Here is a 14,102-nt window from a genome sequence, read left to right on the forward strand (position 1 = left end):
CAATTAATTTCGTTCAAACGTATGTATCATCGGAATTCGATTAATTTCTAAAAGTACACTTTGTCCTTTTTTTACTTCACTCAACAGAGTAGGACTGGCGTATTTCAGTATGTTTTGTACTGCAGAATGAGTCAGGAGCGGGAAAATACTTTTCAAATTTGAAAGTACATCCGCGCTAGAGCTTTAAAGCTTGAAAATTTAGAGCGAGATTCGGCGAGGTCGGGAATTTGTGCGCAAATGAATCATAGGTACATCGAAAAAAATGTCTTTTGTTCATCTTATCGATAAAATTTTGAATTTGTTATTATCCATCAAAGTGTAAACTAAATGAAAAGCTGTAACTTCACTTTGTAGGTATCGTTGTGCAATAAATGCAAAAAACCATTCAGTTACAAGGAGGAGTTTGAATAACTTGTTCCAAAAAAACATGGGGAAAAAATGAAGTATAATTGTATATATACCAACGTACGCTCGAGAGCAAAGAGACTGAGGAACAGCGGATGAGGGGGAGAGGAGATCGGCACTGCCGATAGCGATCGTCGGGCGTCACGTACGTATATGCGTCTGGAAACGTTGCACGGACATATTTATACGTGTATATACGTATACGTACGTGCGTGCGCGTGAGATGCTTCTCTTGCCCCCCTCCATTTTTTTGCCTTTTTTTCCGCGAGCTACCGTATGGTAACATTGGACTCCCAGATTATCGTCATTATTTAAATTGCACCCAGCACGTATCATGCATTACGCGTGCATGTATATGCTCTTTCTCTCTCTCCCGACCAATGGGATGTCAATGCTTACACGTAAATCGGTCAATTGGATAGGCTGTGTACGCGTTATTGGGCTTTCCGAAAATCGTTATTTTGATGAGATGGTGCACACTTTATCTAAATCCTATTTGATGAAACAACGACAGTCGTCGAAATCTTTTTTTTTTTTTTTTTTTCACCAACAAACTCAAACAAGCCGAACCATCTCTATTTCAACGACGGCTCGTCAACCCCCCTTTTCCATCCCCAACGCTCAGCTGTTATTTTAATTGAGATATTGTTCATAAACTCGGCTCGCTACTGCACATTAATCTCGAGCGGAAAGCTCCCCACAGCCGCCACCTGCTCCGTTTGAGAGCAAAACTTGCGCCCTCGGTAATCTTGCTACTTTAGTTTTCATAGCACATCCCCCACCCCCCCGTACACGACGCTCGAGCAGAAATCCTACGAGCTCCAAGACCCAGTTTCAACTTTCAAAGAGCAACGACAGGTATCTCTTTAATTAAATTTAGTTCGGCAAGTTGTGCGTTTAAAAAAAAAATAACCAACCAAGGGATCCGGATCTCTTGTTACACTGTTGATCCATTCGCTATTCATGCCCCGACGAGGGTTTTTGTCATTCCTTTTAGTAAAAAATAGCCAAAGCTTCAAATCATGAGACAACACCACGGGTTTCACCAGAGTATAACGTATGTACGGTTCTAAACGGCCAGTGAGAATTTGTGTCGGTGGTGCACAACGAGTCTACGACGACGGAGCTCACAAACGTATAAATACTTGGGCGTATGCACGCGTACACTTGGGACAGGAGAAAAGTTTGGCCAATGGAAGAATTTAGGGTGCCTTGATTAAACGAAAAGTTGTGTAAATAATACAATTGGACGAGCGAGCACGCGTTCCGTCAGAAACTGTGTCAGTAGGCTCTTCCGCACGCGAACTTTGTCCCATATTGTGGTGTCGAAGGACGAGACGAGCCCAAGGTATGCATTTGGCGTCAAAGTTTTCTAATTATCGAGAAACAGCACCGACAAACACATCATGCACCCTTTGGTGGACGTGTGTGGGGTTTGGCGAGTGTGACCCCGGGCGACATTAGTCTAATTGGCGTGCGTTCGTACATTGGAGGCGGCCACTCGACGCTACATGGCAACGCCTACTTTGGAGTTATAGCGCATATGTGCAGTCGTGGATCACAGGAATAGAAAATAATGTTTAGTTACAAACAGGGAGGGAATTCGATGGAGCCGCTCGATTCCGCGTCGTCGCCTGTATACGCTTCCTACTCGCGAAATGAGAGAGTCGCAGATGGCTGTTCGATCGAAGGCTGGAGTGATTGGTTCGTTGGATGGGTTTTTGACTTTGGTGCATTGCTCTCGAAATGAACAGTAATGGTCTTGTTTTTTTAATCAGTAAAACTTGAATTGCTATGGACAAGAAGATAGGTCAGTTTTGCGCTAATGAAAGGGGTAACTCGAAATCCGGGGATGGAAAATAATATCTCGATGACAGAGGGAGTAAAAAGTTACTCAGAGATTTTTACACCATAGCGCTGAATTGGCCCTTTCATCATCATATAACTGAGCTATCTCCTTGTTCTCTTCCAAGTGCATGTACGTTTCATGCAATGACTTCCACACTGTCTAAACAAATTTTTCCCAAAAATGACAATGAAAGGCATGGGATGCAAAACCCAACCTCGCATATCGAAATGAAGAGCCGGGCAATTGCTCGGAGGTGTATTCCGGTTGACCCATTTTCGCGGGGTCTCGGACAGAGAATCGAAACGTTCGCGCGACTGTGCTCACACACTGTGCGTTGGCCGTTTGTATCTCTGCTGCCTGTTTTTTTCCCTTCCTTCTCTTCCTTTATTTCTTTCTTTTCTTTCTCTACACGGTAGGCTTACAAATACCCCCAACAAATACACGGCACCCCTTGAGCCCACAACTAACGGGGTGTAACGATTGCAGATGTATAGAAAGACGGGTTTCTATTTTCACTTCAAATGGACGCTGCAATTACAGAGGGTCGCGCTCCTTCTGCGAATATATACAAACAAAATCCCTCGGGGGTTTTTTTCTCGCCCTTTTCGAGCTTTGCTCTCGTTTTTTTCTTCACGCTTCGACATATTTTGCTCCTGACCCATACACCCATACAGCCGTGGAAAAATAAAGATCCAAGAAAGCGTTTTTTTTTCAACAAGAGCGTAAATGTTTTTCGTGTCGTATACGTATATGTTTTAAGGTCTGAATAATTCAGCAGTAGATGTATCGGCAGTATTTACTCACGGGGCGCGCAGCAGCAGCAACAGCACACGTTGAGAAAATTGCACGGTAGAGCGGCTCACCTGTAACACGAAACATACAACCTCGTTATCATTGGTATTGCATTTTTTACGAGTAAACGTAAAACGTTGTCTAAAAAAAAAAGAAAATCTTAATTTAACCGATAGTCCAGCTGACGCATTGGGTATAATGTATAGCTAAGCACTCTCCCTTCCAGCGTCAAAGTGGAAAAGGGTTACCTACTGTACTATTTTCGTGGGTACACGTGTACACGTACAGGTACGCGTGTTCAGCTTTACAGCCTCAAGAATGCTCGAAATGAAACGTCGCACTTTGCGGCTCTCCATTTGTGTAACCCAGGGCGCAAAAAAAGCACGTGAAAATCAAGGAGGGGTCTAACGAGGGAAAGCCGAGAGATGCGCACAAAAGGGGTAGACGTGCGGGGGCGCATTGTGCAAACACGCGAGGCCGAAATTACGGCGACAAAAGAGGGTGGCTCGACTGAGCAAGAGGCGCATTTCGGTGAAGTGTGCACCTATATACACACACAACGCTCTTCCCTCGGAGGGACGTGGGTAGAGGCTTTGAAAATTAGAGGAATACATGCCGCGTGTTTGGCTTTTTATTATTTTCGCGGGATGTTGCGATGGCTGATTATTCGGGTCGGGGTGTGTGGGAAGAAAACGCGTCTTTGATGCAATGAAATTTGAAGAGTCTCCGGAATGTTACAGTCGAAGAGAATTATGGAAACACCGTTGTACGGCAAACGAGCGCATTGGAAAGGGGGGATAAATATTTCCTCGAAAATGTGCATTGGAAAGTTGGAAAAAAAGCAAACGAGGATGATTTGCATGTATACAAAAAACACGCATTTTGAATCGCGAAAAGAAAGGAATGGAAAAACAACGTGTGGCTGTACACATAAATTATGTTAACGAAGCCATACCCGACGCACTTGGTATTAGCGATTTGATAATTTTTTTTTTTTCTTCTTTTTTTAACGTACCCACATGCGTTTCAAAAGAGCCGAGCCAAATTTTTTCATACCATTTGGAGCTCCGGGAGCAAGAAAAGGATCACCAAGAGGACAATTACGAAATGGCAGAAAGGGTATTGTCCGGATCCTGAATTCGTAATGATACCGGTGTGTACACATATAAAAGGTGCGTAATGAATGCATTGCCCAACGGGAGAGAGTACACGAAAGTTGTACGTATACGATATACTCGGTGCAGTGCCGTTGTATCCAAGCGAAGGAAAAAAAAAAAAAAAGAAAAAAGCCAAATGAATAACTTTGCCGGCGAAATTTCGTTCTAGTGTCCTCGAGGCTATACGGTTCATAAATAAAAACATTGACTCCCACCGTCGCTACATACAATACACGTATACAGGTAACGTATAGCTGATGTTGCTCCCCCACGGTTGGTATACATACGTATAGGTGTACAGGGCATTATTATAATACCGCAAGAAGAAGTTTAGTGGCGGACCTTAACGACATTTTCTTGTGGCCGCTCCGCGTCGCTGTACCGTACATGGGATGGAGAGAGAGAGAGAGAGAAAGGGAACGGGAGCAGTTGTAGAGCAAAGTTTAGATATTAAAGGCGTGGTGGAGGGCAAAGAGAGATGTTGTCGTTGCCGCTCCTGTCGACGGAATTTCGTATTCATGCGCGGCGCACCTGCTATTTGTGCATTAATATTGTAATTTGCGAATTTTTCAGTGCCTCCCTCTCCCCCCTTCGAGTTGAGGTTGACAATTTCAAAGGGGGAAAAATGCCCTTTTCGACTCGCAAGAGTATATATAATATTGTGTGTTTCAGTCCTGAAATTGAAAATCATCGCTCTACCTGTACGGAAAAAACTCTCAAAAATTGTCGCGATGATCCATATGCCTGTATATGCTTTTGGCTGAACCGTATGAGCATCCCTTGCAATAACAACCCATTTGAGCATTTGCTTCCCAACCCTTCCACCTTTCCTCGGCGCCATTGCTCATCTACCCCTTTTCCGCCACGCACACCCGTTTCTTCCTCTCTTCCGACCTCATACTTTTTCCCTCGACCGTCCCCTTTTTTTGGCTACATATATGTATACGGTTGGTGCGATTGGAGCAGCGGACCAGATACAGCGAAGGAAGGGCCTCGCCATTTATTTTTGCCCTCTCGTTACCGCAGACAAGATGGATAGAAAGGACGGGAGGTTGGGTGCGTGCGGGGTTAGCCCGTGTATATATATATATACACGTCGGCACGCCTTGGTCCGGAAGGAAGGAAAGCACGAACGGGGAAATAAAAGCGAGAGCAAGATACCGCGGTCTCGGGCGGAAACGTCTTTGTCGAGATGCGAGTAGGAGTACATGTACATATACGTGTGTGCGTTTATGTGTGCGAGAAAAATGTTAGCTAGAACGCGGTGAAGGAAGAGCGATCCTATCGGCAACTTAATCCTCGCGTTCTCCCGGTGATAATTTGTGGGTTCACTCGGCAGCTGACCCCTCACCTTGTTTGCGCATCAGTGATTGCTTTTGACAAGTTTTTTTTTTTTTTTTTTGTTATGTACTGTCTGCTGTCGAGGATCTTGTCGACAGTATAGTCTTATCTCTACTCGCGATGAGAAACAAAAACAAAAGCAGAAGAATAGCACTGGTTTTACTATTTCTTTTTTCTTCGTTTACAAACAGCGAATAGAAATAAGTTGATGTGTGTGCAAAAAAAAAAAAAAAAATTGTAAAGTTGATCTTAAAATTTCTGCATTTTTATTTATACCCAGTGAAAAGTTTTTTTTTCATTACCAATATAACCAATGAATAGTAAAGAAAAAAAACTGTTTAATCATTTGATATTCTTATTTTTCATGGGTCAGAATGTATCACACACTTTTTCATTCTGTTCATCACATGTTATAAATGTTGTATTGGTAAACACATGGTCAGAAAAGTGTTGAACCGATATTAAATTGACTTCTTAGCACACATACACATACTCAACCAACTGAGCTGCACATCAGACAACAGCAAACGTAGTTTTTTCCTTCCTCAAAAAAAAAGACGTTGCAAAAAAAAACAATCCACTGGTTGTTTCAATTTTCTTTTAAAGAAAAAAACAAAAAAAAGCACATTCCTGCGGTTAAACATCAAAACAAATGTCAAAATAATAACAGGTAAACTATACAGTCGCGTAACCACAAATCTCGGCCACTCTATCTCCGGGCAAAATGTAGAAACAAAAAAAAACAAAAAAAATTGAAAAAGAAAGGCAGGAAGGTTGTCGCTGCGCAAAAACTCTGTATACCACTTCCCAGAGATCTAATGATACCGAAAGTATATTTACCGAGCCCTACATACTATACACGCCAGGATTCACACTCGACCGGTTCTCTTCCCTACATATATACTATACCAATGCCTGACCCACGGGGAAGATCTACAAAATTATTCGCGACAATCCCGCAAGAGAAAAGAAAACATCGAAAAAAAACTTAGTTGCTCATCCACCGCGGAACATAACGCAACTGTATACCTACACGTGGTGTCATTCCGCATAGGGGTACACGCAAGCCGAGTCCCTCTGATTACAGAGTAGTAGTCATACGAGGGGCAGACAATTGCCGATAATGAAAAGAAAATTAAGGGTAAAAAATACCTTATTACAAACACGGCAGCTCGGGCTGAAAAACCAATTGTAAAGACCGAGGGGAGTTGATGCTACCGCACGTCTAATTCACAGAAGCTGCGCAACTACAACACAACCCGTTCCTCATGTGTATATAACTACCCTGTGCTGGGAGAATCGGCATAATTCGAGCGCTCGTTTACACGCCAACCCTCCCCTTTTCTTTCTCTGCGTGCAGCATGCGTGTGTGTGTGTGAGTCTGAGCGCACACTCGTATTATCCAGTCCTCTCGACATATAGGAGACAATTTACATTTGAAATCCGAATGGCACGTCGGTGGCTCTTCCTGCATTTTACCCTCTCGCATTTTATCTTTCGCTGCCCCTTCCCCCGCTCTTTCGACTGATTTTTGCATCCAGACTTTTTTTTTTTTTTTTCCTCATTTGGCTTTTTTGTTTCAGACTCTTCCTCCTATATAACTCGCGGGTACACCCTGGCATTTTGAATATGCTGTAGTTCTGTGCTTCACGAAAAAAATTTCTACCTCTGAATCTGAGAACTACAGTTTTCAAAAGAATTAAATCATGTGTCGATGACAAAAAATTCTATCTCCTGATGATGCTATTCAATTTTACACTTTTATTTTAATTTGAGTGATTTCGTCCTGTGGCGTATATTAATGGAATGGACTATATCATTGACCTCAATTGGTTTCGAGACCAGCACTCCATCGAATGAAACATATCAGTCTATTGTACTACATTTTAACCGTCTCCCTCTCTCTAAGAAAATAAATATTCGTACTTATTCGACTGCAACGACACTAATGATAATAAAAATTTTTATTTCCACGTAAGTGCCCTTAACGAGAACGAATCATCCTAGCTAGAGAAAATTCGATTCTTCACATTCGAGCTAGACTTCGTCGTAGAGCTCTAAATATACATATATAAATAGCGCACAGCCAACAACGACTTATAGCCACGAGAAATATACCGTAAAGCCGACGACCAAGTTTTAACAACTATACACTACATATTACACACACACACACGCACTCGCATCCGCAGCTGTATTTAATGCCTCGAATTACGGTCATTACGTTTACCTCTGGAGTCTCTTTCCGCGAGCGATTATATAATACACCCTGCCATATATATACAATACGACGCGGTACATCTGTCTGTACATCGCATGTGTGTAATACGTGGGTCTCGGCTGGTTATAAATATTACAGGGGCGCACGTTCGCGCACGCGACTCTCTATAAATATGTTGAAATAGATCGCGAACGCCGCCGGCGAGGGTTTTGATAATGTACATAAAAATTGGCATACGTGTTACAAGCTGTACTTACCAGCAAGGCAAAAAAACAAAAAAAAGCACGCTGATCCCTTGAATTTTTCATCCTATACTTCAGGAGAAAAAGTGCACGCCTGCTTTTACGACTCTGGCATGATAAATCGCGCGCACGAGTATGTCATACATATGTATATGTGTACAGGTGTGGAATTGTGCAACTTTTATTTTTCCACGGTGCAGGTGACTGAAGAAATTTCAGCCTCCCACTGGATAAATCGATTCCCCGTGGCTCATTAAATAACGCTCACGACATTTTTCCCCAAAGCCACATCAGCCGGGAGAGAATAAAAGACCGGAATTTTTCGCGGGGACGAATAAAAAAAAAAGGGGGGGACAAGAGGAAGCCTCTCCCGCGAAATCCTTCTCTCGCAAATAGTGGCAGGTATGTGTATATATATACAGCTCGACTAATGGCTATTCAGGTGGGACGATATCCCTCCCTCTTAGCATACACGTGCACGTCTCTTTTCCCTCTTTTGCATACATCACTTTAGCCGAGGCGTATAACGAGCGCATGGAAGCCCGAAGGCTCTCTCTCAGGAAATTACCGGCTACCGATGGTGCATCTCTACTGTACGAGTATGTATATACCTACGCATGTGTGCTCTCGAGAGCGTATATATATATATTGTATAGAGCGCGATTAAAAAGGAGAGACGAGTGGAGGCCGCCGAGTGTTCGTATTATTATATATACGGCGGAGCGTTGGTGGCTGTGCAAGTCCGGCTAAAAGCGCGCGGCGCGTATAACGTCGCGGTTCGCTCTGGAATGCCCGGCACTCTCCTTTCTTTTTGCTCTCCTCCTCCTCCTCTTCCTCGTTCTCGTTATTATTTTATTTCATCTCGACGAGGGGCATCGTGTGTATACGAGCGCGCCAGGAGCGAGGAAAAAAATTTGCCATCGAATTTTCGCTCCTTTTTTTTCGATGTACGCGTTGCTTTTTGTCTTGTACAACAATGCGAGCACGTGTGGAGAAATATGCGGGTTGGTGATTCTTGCAGCGAATGGTTTTATTCGATCAAAGGTGGGAAAGAGAGCTTTCGATACAGTACGTAAATAGGATTTTTATGATTTTAACTCCGATGAAAGTATCATGGATTTTCCTCGAGACATTTCACAAACTTGGTAGTGAATGGTTTTAGAAATAATTGCAAGAGGCGAATAATGACATCAAAAACACATTTTTTTATCATCTTGTGAAACATTAGAATGGTAATAAAATGGTAGCCAACGATAGCGATGATGACCGTCTCAAATGCAGTTTTAAACTTTTGTAAATTACACGCAGTCGATGCCCATTGAAAAAAAACTTGTCACGATTTTACAAACACAATTTTCATCCGAGATTCATATGTCTACTACACGAAAAAGTACTCAGCTACCGAAAAGCATTTACGAAAAAAGTCTCGGTGTACAATAAAAATGATTAAGTTGTGCCTCCTCGTTTATTTCTTTTGGTACAAAATTTCGAAACAATCCACTCTGCGATGTCTCATAACAGGATAGAGTAGCTCGGTAACTTAAAAAAATTGAACGCATCAATAAAAACACCAATGTACCATACACATTTACACAGATACACCAGTTAAATCTATATTTTACAAATCATGTTGTATATTCCAAATGTATTATTATCAGAGGGCCAGACATGGCATAGCCACAAGGCCTCAATAAAGTGCAATCTAATCTAATTTACCAATGCCAAAAAAACCACAAACTCTCGATCTCACACCTCATTCGTAAACAATCACTTGAGCGTCTTCCTTTTTAAAAACACCCACGCGCGAATGGCATGAAAAAAAAAAATCTACCCTCTCGCGATCGATCTTCTCCGTCGGACCAAAGACCTCCTTTGCCCAAACGACAGAGTCCCTCCGTCTTATATACTTTGCAACAAAAGAGTCTCTTTCTCGCGTACTTGGCAAACACACGTAGACTCGCAATTTGTATATTTATACACACAGCGCGTGTGTGTACAGGAAAAGAGGAAGCTACATGCGGAGCGCAGCGATCAATCTCGCGCGTTTTAAGCGCAGTTCCGTGTCCGAGTATCCTATACGTATACACGTGCACGCAGGAGACGAAAGAAAAAGAGAAAAGGAGAGGAGAAGAGACGCGCAGTGCGTGCACCTGTCAAACGGGCGTAGGTTCGCGCCGAATGTGAATGCGGAAGGATACGGGTGTAACGCTGAATGAGACGGGAGGGGGGGGGAGGCTCCAGGAGTACACGACTCTTTACTTACGAGAGAGGCGTCCGCAAAGGCATTCTTTGTGGCTCGATAATGAGAAATGACTCTCTTTAAAAACCTCTTCCTCCCCCCCCTTTCCTTCATGGACGTACCTACTTACGCTCTTTTTTTACGTTTGACTCTGATACGAGTTTGAGGACGGGATCGATGACGGACAACTCGACGATCAGCTTGCTACATATACTCTGGAAATCTGGTGAGAAGATGCGTGACCTCGTTTTTTTTTCGTGCTCGTGGGGAAGCGACAAGCGTGGCTGCTCTTAAGTGCTCCGAGATTGTTTTTTTCTTCTCTTTCGCTAAGCAAACAATGACAACTTGCTCAGTGAATTCTTCGATGCTATATTTGCCTACTGAAGAAGCCGCTGCCGATGTTGCCGGTGAGTGGTAAAGATTCATCGTAGGGGGGTAATTTTAGTATGTTTGTTAGTACGTTTGTGTGCGACAGGGAAGGATCCACTTGTTTTTTACGCGCAGACGAGCGACGGAGTGATCTTTCAGTAACAACTCTTGGAGACATTTTTTTATTTTTTCTCTCAACTCGACGACCGATACAGCGAGTACTAAAACTTTATAGATCCGCAACCATATAGTTTTTGAAACAACACAGCCCACCCGTCTTCCAGTGTATACACACGACGCATCGACTCGTCCGAAAAGAGATACATCATCGCATCACCATAAATACATCATACCGTCGGAGGGACGATGATTTACAAGCGTCCCGTTACGGAGTACAGGTATAATAAAAACGAGCCGCCGCCGGTTCCGAAAAATCTCCACGCGCGGACTATCGATTTAATTTTCATCCCCAAATGCACACGCACACAACGCCACCGGCGTTTTTCGCTTCCGATGAAAATAGTCGAAAAATATCAGCTCCGATCGGTCCCCTTTTATCTCGAACTCACAATGGCTCGCAACCACCGCCACGGTTGCACAGAATGGATGTAAAAAAAAAAAAAAAAAAAAAAAAAAATCCACACACCTACATCCCGAGGATTGATCCGCATCGTACGGCCATTGTGCGCCCGTGTGTGTCTCCACGTGCACACAAGCCGAGCGCATACATTTAACGCCCGCTCGCGTTAACAATTTTCCCGTACATTGAGCCCGAAAACACAGCGACGCCCCGTATTGTATAGCGCCCAATGCTTTATTCTCGCGGCCACCAACACTCGGCTGCGCCTAATCCCCCGCCCTCCTATTGCATACATCTTTTCCTCCGTCTTTCAATCTCCACCCGAGGAAGTATTAGTTTCGCTGGCTTATACGGCTCCTCTCTCTCTCTCTCTGCACACGGAGGGAAAATCCATCCTGTCTCTAAGCACTCGCGTGCACCTATGCAATACGGGGCTGGTCTCGGTAGGTTTTTTGGGAGCCTTCCTTGCGCCGCTTCGTTACGCGTCGCGCGACCACAAAACGATCAGGGCGTACACGGGGTAACATGCCGCCGTAGGAAATCAATCAACTCCAGGCGTGATACTAGCCCCACGATCTTGGGTTGGTTAGTTTGAGCTATACACGCAGTAAAAAAAACTGACTATGTTTGCACAGTATGCGCTCGTTAACTCGGGATATTTAATACCGCTCGTCGTGAGGAATCGAGGAGTCGGTTGCGTTTATGGACGGTAAAAGGGTATGTAGGCGTTTTCCTCGATCACGCGTAAAACTGACGATTCGGAAAATAAAATTAGTTTATCGGTCATCCGTGCGGGACATGGGGCACGGAATCGCTGCAGGAGGACAGTGGTATAGAGGCGCGAGGAGGCGACGAGAGAGAGAGTGCCGTGTATAGGTATACGTATGTGCGCTCGGGCAAATATTGATTTTTACGGCGACGAGGGCTACGCGGCGATGGTGAGACAATGATTTGTTGGAGGCAACCGGTGCGCGCGTTTGTCAAGAAAGGGGCTGGCTCTCGCTAATACTCGCACGTTCGACGGCGTGGAGGAAGCGAGGAAAAAAAAAAAAAGGGAGAGACACCTGAAATAAAAAGGGTTTTGTCAAAGGATTGCAACGGGGGGAGGGTTGGGATCGTGTTTATTTTGAAGCTGCTGGGGAAATATTGTTGGAGTCTAGTCTTATAGCTCGCTCGAGTGGGATTATCGGGAGAATTATTTTAATGGGTGTATTGAAATAAGGACGGAGCGAGAGAAAATACATAGGATCGGGTGGCTCGAGCTGGCTATTTGGAGCGGGTAATTTTTTAATTGCGTTTGGGGAACAACGCGATGGAAATTGAATTTCATTTCGATAAGAGCACTGCTATATTTTTCATGCAGGTGGCCTGCTCGAGCGGGCTTTTATTTCGAGATGAAATTCCGTGAAAACTAAGACAACGACCAAAAGTATACCTGTTTTTGCGGTAAATTAGGTTTGCATCAATGATGTAAGCTGATTAATTTCTGTAGTACGCGTACAGAAATTAATTTTATAAGATACACTAATGATTTTTTTCGACTTTTCACCTTCAAAGTGTAAGCGTTTGGGATATTTTAAACAATCATAGTAGTATGTTTGCTGTTTATCTGCATGCAGACACATCTTAATCGGTATTCATTTGATTGAGGGGTAATAAAAAACACAAGGATTTGAAACACAGATTAAGTATCATTTTTGGTTCTATTTGAGTTACTTAACAACATCACCATACTGTCCTTTAAACATAAGTACTGTTCTTGGCCTCAATATATAGCTCGATTGATGCAATGCTCGGATGGCAATTGACAAAACAAGTTATGAAATCATTAACCAAACCAAAGCCACTTTATTCTTCAATATAAAACAATTTCAACTAAAACAACTTTGTTCTTTTCTAACGAGTAAATTTTTGTTTACAAATAAAAGTAAATATTAATCAAGTGAAAAGACAAACGCGTCATGGGAACAACAGCAGAAGCATCATCGACAAGCGCAGTGCCATTACGAAGAAACATCACCGAAGTAGGCCTACATAACACACGCTGAGTGTACCTTTCGCCAGCTCGGAAAACTCCCGCTTCCTCCCTCCCCTTTTATTTCCTGTGCGAAGCCAGAAAAGAGACAACCGAAGCTCTTTCTCGAGTTTCTTTTTCTTTGTCACCCCCCCCCCCTTTTTTTTACGATTCGAGCAGGGGCGACTGTTTGATCGAGGAATTTTTATTATCGAGTGTCGGAAAGATGAAGTGCGGCGACGCGGCGCTCCGCGGCGGAAAACTTTGCTGTTTACTCCGGGCTCCGAGATAGCACCGCGATAACTTTGGCCCTGCCACGGGCAGCACAGCTATACTATGTAGGCATTCAACTCTGTTTATCGAGTGGAACAAGCGCTATTGGCCGATTCCTCGGCGATGTTTTTTTCCTTTGCCCCCATTCTTCTGCTTCGAGAGAAAAAAAAAAAAAAAAAAAAAAAGAAACAAAGTAAAGTGCCCACTCCTCGAGTTAAAGAAGCTCGAGTGTAATTGTTTTCTTTCTTCGAGAACACCTCACTAATCGCAATTTCGTTAAATACGTGCATAGACAATACAAACATCTCGTGGGCGAGGCATGGTAATGATAACGGGGTCCACCCACCCCCTGCCGATTGCGCGTCCATCCATCCACATACCCAAGAACTGTTGATGTGCCCTCTTTCCGACCGACCCTTTGGAGCGCACGCCATCAAGAGGGTATTAATCCTCGATGCATAGGATGGCTATCTCATTAGTTCGCCTGTCCCGTTGGAGCCCTCTTTCGCATGTATATCAGACGTGCGGCCGCGTAAAAAAGGGCGTGACCTCGATTTCCGACTCCCACCCCCGTCGGTTGGGCATCAAACGCGCGTCCGTCTGTGTCGATCCTCTTTGCG

General features: G+C 43.8%; 1 protein-coding gene across 1 annotated transcript in view; it reads right to left on the reverse strand.

Annotated features, from left to right (window-relative positions):
• Positions 1–3,077, reverse strand: part of olf413 (DBH like monooxygenase olf413) — a 119,506-nt gene extending 116,429 nt beyond the window's left edge. Inside the window, exon 1 of the mRNA XM_089598259.1 lies at positions 3,059–3,077. The gene's annotated coding sequence lies outside the window, so the exon portion shown is untranslated. The remainder of the gene's footprint in view (positions 1–3,058) is intronic.
• Positions 3,078–14,102: the final 11,025 nt, after the last annotated feature.

This window comes from Copidosoma floridanum, unplaced genomic scaffold, assembly GCF_036245765.1.
Source record: "Copidosoma floridanum isolate Cflo_tuat_1 unplaced genomic scaffold, Cflo_Japanese_pri ptg000006l, whole genome shotgun sequence".
Taxonomy (NCBI): Eukaryota; Metazoa; Arthropoda; class Insecta; order Hymenoptera; family Encyrtidae; genus Copidosoma; species Copidosoma floridanum.